The sequence below is a fragment of the Onychomys torridus genome, chromosome 1, assembly GCF_903995425.1.
Source record: "Onychomys torridus chromosome 1, mOncTor1.1, whole genome shotgun sequence".
Lineage (NCBI taxonomy): Eukaryota > Metazoa > Chordata > Mammalia > Rodentia > Cricetidae > Onychomys > Onychomys torridus.
In genome coordinates this window covers 121,843,627-121,860,862 of record NC_050443.1, presented here as the reverse complement: position 1 = coordinate 121,860,862, position 17,236 = coordinate 121,843,627, and the positions used below count along the sequence as shown (strand labels likewise).

Sequence of the window (17,236 nt, the reverse complement as noted above, 5' to 3'; positions counted from 1 at the left end):
TAATAACTGGCAAGGTAGTCAGAGGTAAAGTAGCCCGATTTGGGGGCAGTTGGCAGAAGTGGGCCCTTCAGAGCTGTTTCCCCACATGTCTCTGGCATTCACACCCCAACAGAAGTCTAGGAGAAGCAAGGGAAGATCTCCCCAACTGCTGCCTTGAGAAAGTTCTAATCTGTATAGCAAACAAGGTGTGTGTGGGGGGGATAGTGTTCCCAGCAGTGGGTGGGATGGGGAATGATGTCCATACCAGGGTAAAGGTGCTTCCAAAGCAGGAGGGACTATGAGGGTCAGCCACTGCACAGGGTGCATCTGCCACTGGGGCACTAATTAAGTGTGAGCTTCTGCGGTTGCTAAGAGAACAGCTTCCCAAACCTGGGGGCTGGGGAGTGGGGTGGAGAAGGAAAAGGAAGAGACAGGAAAAGCAACTGGAATCCTGAATTTAATTCCATATGGCTGACACAGTTTACATCAACAAAAATGGCGGTGTAAGGAAGAGGAGGCTGGCATGCCTAGGCAGTGGCACCTTCCTTCGTAAGCATGCTTAGGATGGCCGATGCTGTGCCAGGCGTTGTCTGGGTTCTGGGAAGGAAGAGACTGCGCCTGATTCACTATGTGTGTCTGTGTGAGTTTTGTGTCAGCTGAGCATTTAAACATCATCTCCATTGGGCCCACACGGTTCGTCAGCCATGTCAAAACCGCCCGGGTGACATCCTCCCCTGTAGTATCACAGACGGTGCCATCAAAACGGCTCCTGAGACTTGTGCTGGCTTAGAGATGGAGACACTGTCTAATGCTCCCCACCACATCGTGCGTGTGGCCTCCGTGGCCACTTGGACCTTCTGGGCAAGGTTGAACAGCTTCCAGGAGGACCTCTGCCCATAGTATCACCCTTGAGGATGCAACTTTGAAGAATGAACTAAAGATAGGGTAGGAAGGCTTCAACATGGAGGTTTCTAGATCATCATGGAATACCAGCTGGTGTCCAGACTGGGGTGGTGACAGCAGTATCTACAAATACAGGGAGCCCCACTCCAGAGGCTGGGGACCCTGCCAGTCATGCCTCCCAAGCACATGGGCTCAGGGGACTCGCAGAGTTCTGGGAACTCTCTGGGACACCAGCGACGCTCAGTGCTTTGCTCCATCTGTTGGGGATCGATATCTTCCAGAAAGCACAAAGCTGCGCCCAAGCCAAGTTCCCTGCCACCCACTGCTCTGGCAACTCCTTGGCCACTGTGTGGTGCAGAGAGTGTGTGCCCACAACTGTATTGTGCAGCTAGAGGCCAGGCTTTGTGCCAGTCACACCCCTGCCCCCCACCCCTGAAGATCCTACATCTGACATTGACCTTCGGTGGAGGTCATAGCAGAAGGCTTCTTCCCAGGAAGGTTATGTGACACCCTATACCTTTTCTGAATGGAGATGACAGAACTTTTTTTTTCCACACTGGGTCTCTGGCCTCAGATATGTCAAAGGACTGATGGACAAGCAGGTCCCTGTTCTATCTTCCCTAGCAGAACCCCAAACTCCAGTAAGGCAGGAGTGTCACATGGCCCAGATTCAGTCCCCAGCTCCCATCACCACCAGGCATATAGGAGGTAGCTGCTCCTTTGGGTGCATTTGCTCACAAGTAGAAACTGCTGTGGAAATGTGCAGGGGCCTGAGCTGTCCAAGGAGAAGAGCTGCGAATTTTCCCAAGCAGAACCGTGTTTCTATCCAGCTCCCTTGGTGCCAACCAGCCCCAACCCTGAATTCAGTGTCCCATCAGGCTGTGGAGAGTGAGCAGTGCCAGTGAGGAGAGCAACAGGTGCAGGACACAGATGGCACATGCAGGTAGGGGAGATAGCTAGGCTATGGCTAAAGGGTGATGTGACAAAGGACCTATGCTGTAACTGCCCCCCCACACACACCAAAGGATGCTCTCTTCAGACACCTTTAGACAGTTTCTTTTCTTTACAATGCATTTTGTTCATATTAAGCCCAGTGACCTCTCTACCTTCTATTGGACATACAACTTCAGGTCCTTCTTTTCCTCGTTAAAATTTACCATGTCCAATTAGTAGTGTTGCTTGTGCATGTAGGGATATGAGACTACCCACTGGAGTGTGGGCTACCTATTAGTGGCTGCATCCTGAGAAAAATGGTTCTCCCTCACCCAGCAGCCATCCACTGCTAATAGCCCTTCAGCTGGGAGGGGCTCATGAGCTCCTTCCCATCCACACTGGCATTTTGGCTAGCTTGGCCCTGTGCGGGTCTTACACAGGCACCCACAGCTGTTGTGAGTTCACGGAGCAACAGCTGTGCCATGTCTAAAAGACAGCATTTCTCAAGACTCCATCCATCCTCCAGTTATACATTCTTTCCACTCTTCCTTCCATGACGTTCCCTGAGCCTTGGTGGTGGTGGTGGTGGTGGTGGTGGTGGTGGTGGTGGGTGCAAAGGGGTTGTAACAGAGGTCCCATGTAGGGTTGAGTTTTCAATTCTCAGCACTGACCGGTTATGACTTTGCATTTACCACCATCCACTGCTACAAGAAACTTCTTGGACATGGCTGAGGGCACCCCGGGTAGAGCTGTGTTGTGGCTGTGGCAAGTGGGACTGTGAGCACCTGTGTGACCTGGACAGACAGACTCCTGTGTACTCAGCCTGGGACAAGCTCTGCTGTGGGAGCTGGGGGTGTCTCATAGTACACCCTGAGAATTCCTGCTCGGGGAGTGGGCCACTTCTGATATAGCCCTCCTATTGTGCTGTCCTTGAATAACCCCAGCAACAAAGGGGTCTCTACCTGTATCGGGTGATTCATGCTGTCAGAGGAAGGTCATGGCACTCCTACCCTAAGGAGATATTAGCTCTGTACCCCACCTCCACCATGAATCTCTCCTCTTGGCTTCAGACAACAAACAAACACAGGGTATTTATTTTATCCTCATCTTATGATGCTACTGCAGCTTGTGGCCTCCCAGCATGCCTGGCTGGCAGGACATCAGCCGTAAAGAACAGTGTGAACAAAAGGCCCATGGTAAGCAGCCCTGGTATGGCTTACACTGCCCTGTGCTTACAAGTTTGTCAACAGACTGTGAGCCCAGCCCCTCTTCTCCTAGCACAGACCTGCCCACTCCTGGGGTCTTTAACCCTCCTGACTAGGAGGACTCAGGTCTCCAGTGCTGACCCAGGCTTCTCTGGAAAGTTGGGGTGGTATTGCCCAGGGGTGGTAGCAAGCCTGCAGACCTCTGGGAACCACTGGTACCGTCTTTAAGGAAGCAGAAACTACAGAGCAGGAATTAAAAAATTAAAATTAAGGGAGACATGAAATCCAAAAGCTGTTTCTCTTCAAGATTGCTAGAGACTCTTTGCTCACAGTAAGTTTTCTCATGGTGGGGTCTGAGATTTCTGGAATGTTCTGGAAGCATCCCCATGCTGGAGTTTCTGAGAGCAGCCACAGAACTCTCTAGAGATTTGCAGAGGTTGTGCAAGGTACCTGGGTCCTGGAAGTGTGCCTGCCTCCGCACTGCAGCTGTGAAGAAGATACCACACCCCAAAAGCTAAGGACACCAAGCACCCACTTCCTCCTGTTTTTCTCTTTTGCCTTTAGTGACAGGGTCTCACTACATAGCTCAACCTGGCCTGGAACTCACTATCCTCCTGCCTCAGCCTCTTGAGTGTGCATCCGTCACATCTATAAGCTTTCACCAATCTGAGTTTATTCTGGATGACGTAACAGGGGCAGTACATGATGTACCAATGGCAAAGAGCAGGAGCCTAGAAACACAGCCATGGAACTGTCTACCTGAACTCCAGTCTTGTAGGGAGGCAAGTATCATCAGTGTCTGGGATCACTCAATGTCCATGCACACTTGAAAAAAATATCAGCTTGTGCCCCTGGAATCAGTTTTCAGGAGGAGAGTGTCCCCTGAATGAGCCCCAAACCACCAATATCTCTCCACTCCACAGCCTGCATGGCCAACAGCCTGCATCCCTACACCCACCCTGGCCATGGGACTTCCTCTCAGAGACTCACTAAGCCCTTCATTTCCATGTCTTTTGACAGCTGCCTGACAACAGGCTGAAAATAATTTTACTTCTTGTACAAAAAAGGCTCTCCGTGCATCAGAACATTTTGAGGCTCTCAAGTCCTGGCAGGGAGGATATGGCAGGTGCTACCAGCACGTGGTGAGACTCGGAAGTGCTTACTGCTGAGGACAAGCGTGTCTCCCCTCTCTGTGGCTTCAGTGGGGGTGTGGGAGCCAGGCAGTGTGGGCATTGTCCTCTGCAGCCATGGGCTGGCTGGTCAGATACTCCTTTAACCCTCAATTTCCCCACCAGCAGAACTCGAGTAACTTGGCAGTTCCCAAGTACTTGGCTGTGGGGTTACCTGAGTCCATGTTTGCAGGGCAAAGCAAAATGTCACCGCATACAGCCACCCAGTGGTTCTGCTTCTTCTTCAGTGAGGCTCTGACTCCAGAAAAGCCAACCCCCTCTTTGTACTTCTGTTTCTATATAAAAAGATGTTCCCAGAGCTGCCTCATGAAAGGTGGCAAGGGTTCAAGTGTACTTCTATTTGCAACAGTACTGTCAGCAATGGCTGAGTAATGTGGGTCATTAGAACATGTGTAATGGAACCCGAGGACATGACTCACTTGATATAGTGTTTGCTTAGGATGCACAAAGCCCTGGGTTCAATCCCTAGCACAGCACAAACCAGGCATGGTTGATATCATTTACACCTGCAATCCCAGTACTCAGGAGATGAAGGCGGGTGGATCAGGATTCCAAAGTTATCCTTAACTACACAGCAAGTTTGAGTCTGGACAGGGCTACATGACATCCTGCTTCAAAACAACTGCAATAAGATCCCAACCAAACCAAACTACAAGTCAGCAGGTAGAAAGCTCCTCCACACTGAAAGACATACACCCTCCTTAGCATGTCCAAATGCCTCCGTTATCATTCAGAGTGTTACCCCCACCAAGATACCTCCCTGGCCGACCCTGCCATTGGAGACCTGTCCTTCAGGATTCTCAGTGCAGCAGCCAGCTCTCTGGGCTTTTTGAGGTGCTAGGAGATGCCAGTGTTTCCTCTTCCTCTGCAAACTGGGAGCTGGGGGTTCCCAACAGACCAGAATAACAGCCAGCCCATTGCTGTGCCCCACCCCCACCCAGGGCTTGAGCTGAGGTATGCTACACTGCCACACCAAGCAGCTGCTTGGGGACCTGGGAAGGCCTGCACAAGAGGGCTCTGAGGATGTCCCTGTCTTTGTCACTTGAACAGAAGCACCAGAACTCAGTTACCAGAGTCCTCACAGTGTCTACAGAGCTCCCTGAGGCCTTATATTGCTTGCTGCGAGAGAGCCAGGGCCTGTCCTTGGTTTCTAATGCCAGCTGGACTCACCCATCTGATTCGCAGTATGCAGAAGCAGAACCAGGTTCCACATGGAGTCTACTTGGTGCCACTGCTTCTGCCATATCTGCAGACTGCAGGATAGATGTTCTGCCAAGCAGTTCACAGGTGGCTGGACCCCAAGCTGGCAGCAGGGTCCTGGGTCTGTCCCCCAGCTAACCATCATATCCTTTCCAGCACCCCCTCCTCCTTGGCTACAGTGCCCTCTTATTGACAACCAAGGCTCTGGTTGAAGAAGCCGAGGAGTTTGGATCCAAGTCCAGACTATCCTCAAGGTCCCTGACAGCTAGAGGGAAAACTGGTCCAGGGACCATGAGTACATCTCTTACATCTGGAACACGACTTCCTGGGTTCAAGTTTTACCCAGAGAACTCCATTAGCCGTGGAAAAGTCTTTGAGTCCCAGAACTCTGCACCAGCAAACGTGCTTTTGGGGACTATGAAGAGGTGGGTTATCTGCTGAGCACAGGGCTCCCACATTGTCCACAGAAGCTGTCACATGATCACAGGTAAAGCTGGACATGGCTGTTCATCACCGAGGTTACTGTGAAGATGAGCTGGGGACAGGCCTCAGGGTGTGCTCAGGGTAGGTTTGAAGGCCTCTAGGTCTCCCTAGAAAGCTGAGTGGCCGCATATGTAAATGACAGGGGGCAGTTTAACTAGGCACTCACCAAGGACAGGATAGTGCTCCTTCAGACACTGTACGTGTGTACGTTCACATCAGACACCCCAGGAGCCTCTTCTAGAGAGACCTGCCTCAGCCGCACAAGGCTATGTTCTGAGGATGCACTGAGGTGGGTATTGAGGCATGCTGGGTATGTGCATGAGGCTCCATGCTTCCCTCCAACACAGGCCAGAGACCTCAAGGCGCAAGGCCTCCCCCACCCCACATGAAGAAAATACAGCTAGTCAGACTTCTCAGTCTCTGTGGCACAGCACACCCTGAAGCTCTGAGGTGATCTTTATTCTCCCATCTAAGCCTCCCGAGGTTCTGCTCCACTGGTCCTTATTCCAAGGGAGGAGGGCAAGGTAGGAGGAGACAGGGCTACAGAGGCAGGGGAGTACCCGAGCTGTTTTCAACGTTGGCATAGGGGCTGCTCTGTTCCCTGGTCTGACAGAGACCCACAGAGAGCTAAGAGGACTAGGAGAAGCTCCAGGGGGTCTCAGGGACCCACCAGACCCCAACTCCACCAAATGTCAGAAAGGAAATGTATAAGGTGGAGGACTCTTGGCTAGCAGGGTCTGACTGGAGCAGGGAGGCAGAGGCAGATGCAATTGGGCATGTAGGGGCCAGAGCTCTAATCTTCTAGCCCATCTCCATCAAACTAAAGTCAGCAGACCTCGCATCCTTTCTTCGTAGCTTCAGATAACTGTAATTTAAATATTAGTAGGCAAAGTATCTCCATCTCATGGTGATTGGTGAATGAGTCATACCCACATAAATAAGGCCAGATATTAAAAGGCGTCTCAGCAGTAACGTGGGGTTAGCTTTGCACAAAGATGTGGGTGTCTGCGGCGTCTGCACCATTCCTGGCAGGAGCCACTGAGGGGCTCAACTTTTGGAAGATGCATGGCAGCTGGGGTGACTAGTTGCTACCAAGGAGCAGACTTCAGAACGAGCCTGGGCCTGGCTGGGTTGGACGGGTGCTGAGGGGCCGAGTGGGAACTGGGGAAGAGCCTCCTGCATGTAACCTGGCACTGCCTTGGGCTGTGTGTCCAGGACCACAGCTAGTGCAGGGGCTCTGGGCCTGAGGTGGGCTGACCAGAGAGAGGTAAGAGAGATTGGGATACATTCTGGGAGGATCCTAGCTGTCAAATGGCGCCCTACTAGCCAGGTCTGCCTTGCCCCTGCCTACTCAGGAGCTCTGCACTTGGCCCCTAAGGCTGGTAAAACTCACTTCCCAACCCCATTCTGGATTCAAACATCACCTCCACCACTACCACCACCCCCCCCCCCCCCCCCCCCCGACCCAGCCAGCACCTTTTTTTTTTATCAGGCCCAGTCTTCTCCCATATAGGCCTGTCTCTGAGCCCTGGAAGCTTCTGGTGGACAGAGAACATGGGTCAGGTTTCTGGCTTCTACCTGGAGCAGAAGATCCCACCTGTGTGGCTCCCCCCACCCAGGAGAGCCCCAGAGTCCTGTCTTTCTGTAGGAACCCCTCCCCCAAGCTGAAAGGACGCCCGAAGGTCCCCTGTAGACTTCAGGAAGACAAAGATAGCTGTCTGCAGGGAGTAAACCAATTACCAGCAGCGCTGATTAGCAGAGTACAGTCCTCAGCCTGGGAGCCAAGTCCATGCAGCCGCCCTCCTTCTCCAGCCTCCAGCCCTGATGGGTCCTTCTGTCCAGTTCATAACATTTGAGCCTGGGACTAGCAGACAGGCATCCTGGGTCAATGTGTGGCCCAAAGTGGGATGCCAAGGTACAGTTTCCTCATCTGAAGAGAAGGGAGCGCCCCCGCCCCCAGCCTTGCCTCCTAAGGTCCCTGGGTATCCTGTGGGACAGAACGCCTGGGAAGGGCTTTAAGACCCAGAGAGACTGGACTTACCCTCAGCCTTTCTGGAGATGGGGAGCAGGCATTGAGCCCACCCAAACTATGTAGCTCAGCATCTTCCCGACACAAGCATGTGGTATGGGCTGCCTGCCACCAGCCTCCTTGGCAGGATCCTTACGAGGGTTTAACCCAGGGACTCCAGAGACTCAGGCAGGTATTCCTCTGCATGTCCAACATATAATCAGGTACCTGCAACTTGCCCAGGGCTGCATGGTAGAGAGCTGACCCCTGCATGGCTTGCCTGCTTCTTCATATGGGACACACATATGACACAGCTCTTGGCTACTAAGCAGAATGGAGGCTTCCTGGCCACCATTGTTCCAGCTGGACTCTCGGGGGCCTCTAGGGAGGACTTTGCCTGTAGAGCTGGCCTACACAGCCGGTTTCCTCCTCATGGCTCTACACCACATCCTAGAGAATAAAGCTGGACTGTAGGAGCCAGGGTCACGCTGAGGGATCACTGTGGCTGCATGACACCAAGCACCAGCCCCTCCCCCACCAGCAGCTGAGACCATCAAGTGTAGCAAGGGCAACCTGGCCTCCATACTGACAGTTGACATCCCCCAGTTCGTGTGCTGAAGCCCTGAAGCTTTGTGTGCTGGTACTGTAGATAGGGATGTTGGAGAAGGTTAAGGTTGGATGAGCCTACAAAGGAGGGGGCTCGTGATTCATGGTCTTCTAAGATGACACCCCAGAGAGGATCTTTCTCCCTCCACTTTTTTTGTGCCATGTGGTTTCCCAGCCTCTTGAACCGTCAACTGAATAACCCTCATTTTTTTCTTTATAAAGTTAACTTGCCTCTGGCATCTTGTTAGTAACACAGACAAGCTACTACAGAAACCGTCTTACATTCCGTTCTGGCCATTTGTTATTTTCTTTTCATTGCATGTATCAGAAATGGAAGTCATATTATTTAAGAATTCATACCACCTTTCTTCCTCAGCAAAGGGTCTGTCTTATTCACCATTGTACTGAGCCCAGCTCCCTTCAAAGATGCCTTTAAGTGCTCAACCAATGAACAAGTGGATAAAATGAAGGCTTTCCCACCTCACTCTGGGCTTTACGAGTAACTGAGTCCTTCCTTATGTAAGCTAACTGTTTCTAGAATTATTCCTGCACTTGGAGCCTTCTGGAAGGTGTGGGGTGGAGGAGGTCATCCTTGTTCTGGGTGAGCCCACTGCCTGGCACGGCTGGAGCTAGACAACAGATGTAGATGTCTGACAGAAGCAGTGTGAGGGAGGAAAGGCTTATCCGGCCTCATTGGTTTGGGGTACAGTCCATCATGGTGGGGATGGCACGTCAGCCAGAGTGTGAGGCAGTGCTCGCATGCCGTCCACAATCAGGAAGCTGAGAGAAATGAAGGCTGGTGCTCAGCTCGATTTCTCCTTTTTATTCAGTCCTGGGCCCCAGCCACATCTAGGGTGGGTTTTCCTTCTCAGTTAAACCTCTCTGAAAAAAGTCTCCCAGATACACACTGGTAATCAAGATTAATGCTCACACATGGCAAATGGTCTCTTTCTTTGTGTATCTGCTGATTTCCAATTCCATATTGAACACTGTATCAGATGCTGCACAAACTGGGTTCTGTTACCTTCTTCTGAAGAGTGATGAGTTTTTCTAGCAGTAAATAAAATCACTGGTATAATGTCCTGTCCCATGAAGGCTGTTGCAGGATTCTTCTGGAGGAGTCTCTACTACTTTGGTCTTGGAAGGAGTTCTGACCCTGATCTCCCTTCCAGGGTTCCTGTAGATAGCTCAAAGCAGGTCTCACCTCTCCATTGTTGCCTCTGCAGTGGAGACCCCTGACATCTCCCTGGACTCTTCAAGTTTAAGTTGCTATTTTCCACTGGACCCTTCGTTCTTACCCTGCACACATACAGTGGCTCAGAGGCCTGTCAGAGATTGGAGGGAAGCTGGGTGCAGATTTTTGGGGTGTTCCTCTTTCTAGGAACTTCCCCCTTCTACTTCTAGCCACCTAGACAACTCTGACCCCAATGTCCAAACTCTGAATCCTCAAGCCAGTGAGACTCCACTATCCATCAGGCTTTCTCCTGAGGGCTTCCCTTGGGAGCCCAGTACCTCTATTTCTATCTGCTTTGGGCTACTCAGGAGTAGTAAGCAACATGGATGCACACCCGTCACTGTTCCTAGTGAAAAGGTCATCTGATATGAGCGACAGCCTCCAACCACAGAGGCAGGAAAGGAAATGGCCTTCCCAGGGCCTCTGGTCCTGCCATGAGGTTTTCTATACCACCAGGAAAGAGCACGGCCATTTTCCTGCAACAAACTAATCTAACTACTTCCTGGGAGACAAGAGGCCTTGGGAGACCAGAGGCCTTGGGAGACCAGAGGTGGGGATTAGTGGAAAGGAGATCTTGTTGTTCAGATCACTGTGTCTGTCAATCAAAGCCTTTAAGGTGGGGCAGGGACTGCCGCTCAGTTGGTGAAGTGCTTGTCCAGCATGCTCAAAGCCTTGGGTTCCATGCCCAGTAAAAACCAAAGGTAGTACATGCCTGTAATTATAGCACTTGGGAGGTGGAGGCAGAAAGACCAGGAGTTCAAGGTCATAACCAGCTATACAGAGAATTTAGGGCTAGTCTGGGCTAAACGAGACTGAGGTACAGAGACACCCAGAGCACGAAATGCTCTTGAAGTTTTGGGGAACTAGTTCTGGGACTCAAATCAACTTCTCCTTACTGGATCCAAATGCCTGGGTGTATTTTGGAAACTAAAGAGGCACCATGACTGATTTAACCTCGAAGTGAATCCATTCCAGGATTGTACTTATGGCCTGGATAATATTAGATACTACTGGCCTCAGGAAAGCCCTGAAGCCCAGGGAGGAACTGGGGATACTGGGAGGATTGAGCAGCACCTTGTACAGTCAGGAAACGAAGGCAGGAGAGCACATGCCCACATGGTTATAGACCCATCCTAGGTGGTGCTGTGGGATGGACTTCAATACTGAAACTCTGGCTCCAGGCTTCCTGCAGTGGCTTCCCATAGCAGAACTAGACTCCCTTCCACCATCATAGAATGTTACGCTAAGGAACCACTGCACAGAGAAGCTATTAGGTAGACTCATTATGGCTCACCCGGAAGCCTACACATACTACACAGTAGGAAGCCAGACAAGTTGACAGACACCTATGTGTGCTCCTGATACATCCACGGCTGTGTGGGAGTCCTACTTCAAGCAGGGGCTGAAATACTCTCTAGAAGGGCCCTAGCGATGGTCTGGAGGCTCAAGGCCAAGGCAGTGGCTGTGGGAGGTCTTGCAGGGCACCTATCCAGGTTTGCTTGTGACAAGGATTAGTTGTGTCCTTGAACCAAGGTCCTTATTCCCTCTAGACCTCTTTATCTTCCTGGGTAAGTGAGACTTAAGTGGCATGTGGTGTAAAGTCCCTTCTGGCTTTAGGAGCTACGGAGAACTGGGCACATTGGTAGGTTTGCAGAACTGTGCCAGGAGCTTGTGTACACTCATGGTAGTCCATCCCCCACCCAGCAAATGGAACCCTAGGGTTGAAGAGCACATAACTTGAGTTTTATAAACACTGACTCCTCCATGCTGCTAGGAGAAGAAGCCAAGACATCCCTAAAGCTGAAAGAAACACTGCTGGGAGGCAGCTTGGAAGAGAGGCACCCAGCAAGACCCAACAGTCAGGTGAGGGGTGTCCTGCATGTGATGCTACCGGAGGTTCTCCCTTTAGGCGCACACTCCCTACCAGCCCTCCAAGGAGAGTCTAGGAGGAAAGGGTGTAGCCAAACAGAAGCATCTCATAGGCAATTGTTACAACGAGGATGCATGCTACCCAGGGATACTCTAAAAACACACATTAGGAGGGACATCTTCAGAGGTTGTCTTGGACTCACTGGTACATTGGTACTGGGTCTGAGCCAGGTCACGCTCATGGGGTCTGAGGGGATGGCCCTGGCATGGGGCCCTGCTCACTTGCATAGGGATAGGATGAAGTGGGAAGAATACCCTGGCATGGAAAATGACAGAGGCAGAGTCTGTGTCATCTTGTCCCCCTGACAGCAGTTGAAGCTGTGGGCAGGCAGAGGAGACTTTCCATCTCTATGGCTGCATTTCACCCTGCACGGAGGGGTTTTAGAATGGGGCTAGGGTAGCCTCTGCCACTTTTCCTGATAACATTTTTGAATCCTGATGAGGTGTCCATTCCATGGGCCTCAGCCTGCCCCAGCAGGTGTTGGACATAGAGGAAGAGGTCTAACAAGTTGTAGATTACAGGTCTATACTCAGGGGCCAGAGCCTTGGGACATTCCAGTGGTGATTCACAGTTAGCATTGAAGGTAATATTTCATGGGTGCTGGAGAGGCCCACGAGAAAACTGAACAAGCTTTTTTGAGGCCTAGGAAGACTGTTTAAATGGGGGTGATGTTATACACAGAATTGTGAACAACCCCCCAAAAAATTAATATTTTTTAATCTCTGACTTGTACATTTGGAACAAGACCCTTTACAGGTGTGATTGGGTTAGACTGGGTCACTAGCCTGAGTCCTTGTCACATATGATCAGGGTCCTTCTATGAAGGCCAGGACAGGGTCATACAGAGGACAGCTACATGAGGACATGGGGAGAAAACACTATGAGCCAAAGAGAAAGGCTTCAGGGGGAATCAGTCCCCAAGCCTCAATCTTAGACTTCCAGCTTCTGGGATAAAGGATGATGGTCATGCACAGTTGAAGCCCCCAGGCAAATACTTTTTCCAACAGCCCAGGCAGAGTGAGGAGTGCTCACACGCTCCTCTAGGGGGTGTGGTTCATTGCCTCTGAGGCAAGACTCTGGTCCTGGACTTGGCGCTGAAGCCAAAAGCTGGACTTCTTCTTCATGAGCTATAATCTTCACACCCATCTTGGGTAGATGGTCTCATCGCATTCTACCTCATCTTGAAGACATAGCCCAGTGCTTCTGCACCAACAGTACAGGTCCTCATGGGGTGAAAGCTCCCAAGGACATAAGCCTGCACACCTCACTTATCTATAGCCAGCCCTTCTTCCAATCCCAATGTTCTGGCTGATGGGGCCTCCACTACATCAGTCCCACTGCTTTACACTCTGCTTATACCAACACCCCAAGGAGTGCTCCATTTTTCTATCTGGGTCAGCAGCACAATCCAGGAAGCGCACTCTCCTTGCTCACTGCCAACTGATGTGGCCACACATTTATCGCAAGGAGAAAGGGAAGGGGCATGAAGTTTCCTGCCCCTGAACGTGGTCCTGCTGGTATTATCAAGAAGGCGGTTAAAATGTGGTGAGAGCTTCTGCACCTGACATAGCCCCATGTACAGCACGGGACAACTCCAGCACCTGCAGAGGGACAGACCTTGAAGTCTGCCTTTCTTTCCCTCACAGCCAAGAGCTCTTGGCCCCATGCCATAGCTCTGTGCTGTCCCGGGTGACATTATATAATGTCCCTAGAGGCTTCTTTGCTGTCCTTTTCAGGCCAGGTTCCTCAGAGCTGGGTGAGATGCAATTGGACTCTTTGTTTGATCAGTAGCATGGCTGGCACATCTTTGTGCCTGTGGCGTTTGCTTCTCTGTGTCCGTCCTTTACTCAGAAGGAAGCTGCAGGCCAAGAGGCCTGAATGTGCTTATGGTTAGGGCAATCACTCTCCTGAAAGAACTCATCAGCCACCAGGAGTAAATTTTCTTTAAAAAAAAAAAAAAAAGATATTCCAGAGAGACGCTTGTGCCCTTCTTTTTACCTATCAGTCACTGAAACAATGACCCCAAGGTGTTGGAATTTCTGCAGGAGTCTCACACTGGGGAAGGGGAGCTTGTCTCCCAGAGAGATCTCACAGAGTTCTGAGAACTTGTCAGACCGGAGCTAACAGTGATGGGTCAGTGACGGACAGGACCACACCTTGACCAGGACTGCTTAGGAATGCACACCTCCTGCCTTCTGTTTAAGCCTGAACCTCATGTTCGGACCCTGAAGACTTGAGAGTCTCTGGACCTCTTTGTCCCTCTTCCCGATGTGGCCGCACTGAATGACTCTCCTGCCTGCTTTTCACTGTTAGTTGTCTCTTTAATTGGCTTGCTGAGAATGAGCCTCCAAGCCTGGGCTGTTAAAACTGTTAGAGAGAGCCCAGGGTCTAACCCTAACAGCTCCAGGAACAACGCCAAAGCCAGAGATCTTCCTTCTAGCAGAAGACAGAGACAATAACCCTGATGATATCAAAAATGGAGTTCCTCTTTCCTGCTTCTGGAACTTCCCTAGGTGGGGCAGCAAGCCAGCAGCTGTCTACTGGCTGGCTGCTGGCTCTGGTCCTCTTGGATGACCTCAGGAGAACCATGGTGGGTTTTTGGTGGGTGATGCTGTCTTAGCAATCATGGACAAGGGTGGGGTCCAGTAAGATACTATCATTCATACAGTCTGTTCCCCGAGGCCCAAACCAGATGGCAGGTAGCAGAGTAGGGGTGATGAGGTCAGATCCCTGTATAGAATAGGATTTATGTTTTGGGTAACAGAGAGGGGCACCACGAAATTAAGAATCACAGGCAGGCCCTTAGTGAATGAATAAACATCTCCCATAATTACAGAGCTGGGAAACAGGAGGAGCAGAACAAAGGCAGAGAGACGAGCATCCCAGCTGCTTGCTGCAGGGCTGAAAATAGATACCCACTGGAGAAGACTGGACGCCACAGGGCGGAGCTGTCGTCTGTGAGCTTCCTGCAGCCAGGCAGCATCAAGAGCAGAGGGCAGGAGGGCCACTGAGAAGGGGACGCCTCGCCTCTAAAGACATTGGGATAGTCCACAGACATCCGGGAAAAGCCTGCTGCAGCAGAGGGTGGCCTCAGATGTAGAACTACCGAAACTGAGACCAGCCCCGGCCTTTGCCTTTGGGAGGTAGAGCAGGACAGTAAGTCAGTCTGCAATGCAGCTTCAGGTTGACAAAGGTGGCAAAGATGGTGGGGGCTTTTAAAGGAGGCAGAAAGCAAAGACCTCATCCTTCCTGGGTACTCTGCAGGGAGGAGGCTCTGAAACCACAACATCTCAGATTATTAATTTATAGATTAATAGTGAAAATATTGGCCACATGTTCTGGCCAATGTGGATCAGTTGCTTAGGGACCACCCTTGTCTTGGAATCCACACATGCAACAGTCCAATGTTGGCCTGTCTAATGGCTACACCAACCCAACAAGGGAGGGCATGATATCAAGCCATGACTTCAGGAGGCAACATTAGCTTAGAGAGATTAAACAGCCTGGCCTAGACCCACAGGTCCACAGTCTGCTCTTGGGGACACCTTTATACCATCCTTCCTACCAGTAAGACTGTCGGAATGGGACCCACCCTTGGAGGGTGTTTGTTACAGCCTCTGCCCACAAGAATTCACTATTGGCCTGGAGCCCAACTCTGCCCAGCTCAGTAAACACACCCCTCTCCAGAACTTAGTGGCTTTACTTGGACCCCATAACCTCATCAGCCTTCCTTTGGACCCTTTTCTGCCCTGCACTCCCTCTGCTTGGTACAGGGCCTCAGCTGGGCAACAGTGCCACAGCCCATTATCCCTCCATCCAATGTAAGCAGCCATGTTCACACCAATCAGTGGACTTCGAGGAGATTCTGAGGAAGGGTTCCCCATGTGTGATCCTGCCAAGCAAGGTGGTAGAAGGTTGGGCAGCAGCGGGGCCTCTGGTGTGTTTTTAAGTAAGAAAGAAATGCCAGGAAGTACAGCTGACAATCCTCGAATCTGCTGTCAGTGTTAAAAATGGGGAGGGGGCTGTGCCAGGCTGCCAGGCTGCCTGTGAGGAGCCCCGCTCACACCAGCATTTTAAATTAATTTTAAATTGCTCTGGAAAGGGGACAGTGCTGAGAACCTGCCAGAGTGTTCCCTCATGCTCAACAGCAATCCCTACCAGACGCCTCCTCTGTGCCCCAAAGTCCCCAACCCCAGCTGCAGCCTTCAATTAATTCGGCTCACAACTCCAACTCATAAACAGGGTGATCAACGCTGCTATCACCCATGGGCTTCCAAAGAGTTCTGCCTAGGTCCTCTGAAATCTGGCTGCCAGGATGGGTCCAGGGCCTGCCCAGGACAGGCCCAGGGACTGCCTCAGTAGAGAGACCTAGGTTGGAGGGAGGTGACCCCAGGGTGGTACAGTTTGGGGTTCCAGCCAGCTGGGCCAGGTATGGCTTTCTTGTCATGCTAGATGGGGCTGAGCAGGCAGGGTGGGTCTGTCCCCATCCTTAATGGCAAAGAGAGTTTTGGGCCCATGGGTCTCCATTTTGGAGCAGAAGAGACAGGAGAAGGAGGTTCCCTTGGGACAGCATGTCCCTGTGTAGTCTTGGTGACAGCAATATTCTTCCCACTTCCTAAAAAAGCCAGGCAGAAGCTTGGACTGTCATGTGAAATCTCTCAATTTTTAAATACTAGTAGATCAATTCCCTGTCTTCCTTCCTTCCTTCCTTCCTTCCTTCCTTCCTTCCTTCCTTCCTTCCTTCTTTCTTTCTTTCTTTCTTTCTTTCTTTCTTTCTTTCTTTCTTTCTTTCTTTCAAAATCCAAATGTACTATACAGTTTAGGATCCGCCCCCAGTCACCAGGAATTGGAGCTGGGTGTTGGAAAGATAGGCACTTTTAAGGCCTGTTTCCTCTCTGATATGCCTAGAGAGGACAGATAGGTACCTCTGTCTACTGGGGCACACCTGCCAAGCCCACCATTTCCAAGCAGGTGTCCTTGTTGTAGTCTTGCAAAGTTAGTTCCACAGGACCCTGGACACCCTCAAGGCAGAATGTGTAATTTGGGTTCCAAGGGCCATATGACGTCAGGTGGCTGTTTACTACGGGACCTATTAGGACCTTACATGTTTCCAAGCACATCATGATACACCTAGAAGCACTGGAATAGAGCGGGCAGGACTGACTCTTGGAGTAGCTGGGACACTCACTAGAATCTAGATTGTCTGGTAGGACTGAACCTAGCTTACAGGGCTCAGTCAGAGGTCCATGCATGTACCCCAATCATGAACGATGCCCTGAATGGCACTGATACAAGTTAGAACTCAGAACCAGAACCTCGGAGCCTGAGATGTGAGTTGACCCCAGGACGCTTGCACCTGGGTGACTATTGACCTGCACAGGACTCTGGGAGAGCAGTTCATGAGCCACAGGGACAGGGGCTCAGGCCTCTGCCCAGCAGCCATACATGGGATTCTTAGGAGAAACTGAGCATGACCCCAACAGGAGTTGGTAGCCTCTTGACTTGGCCTGAGCCTTGGTAATGTCATATCTGGAGCATACAGTGTGCTGCCAGCAAGGACCAACA

The 17,236-nt window shown here is 51.2% G+C and overlaps 1 protein-coding gene across 1 annotated transcript in view; it reads right to left on the bottom strand.

Annotated features, from left to right (window-relative positions):
* Window positions 1–17,236, bottom strand: part of Shank2 (SH3 and multiple ankyrin repeat domains 2) — a 300,678-nt gene that overhangs the window by 260,445 nt on the left and 22,997 nt on the right. The gene's annotated exons all lie outside the window — the stretch shown is intronic.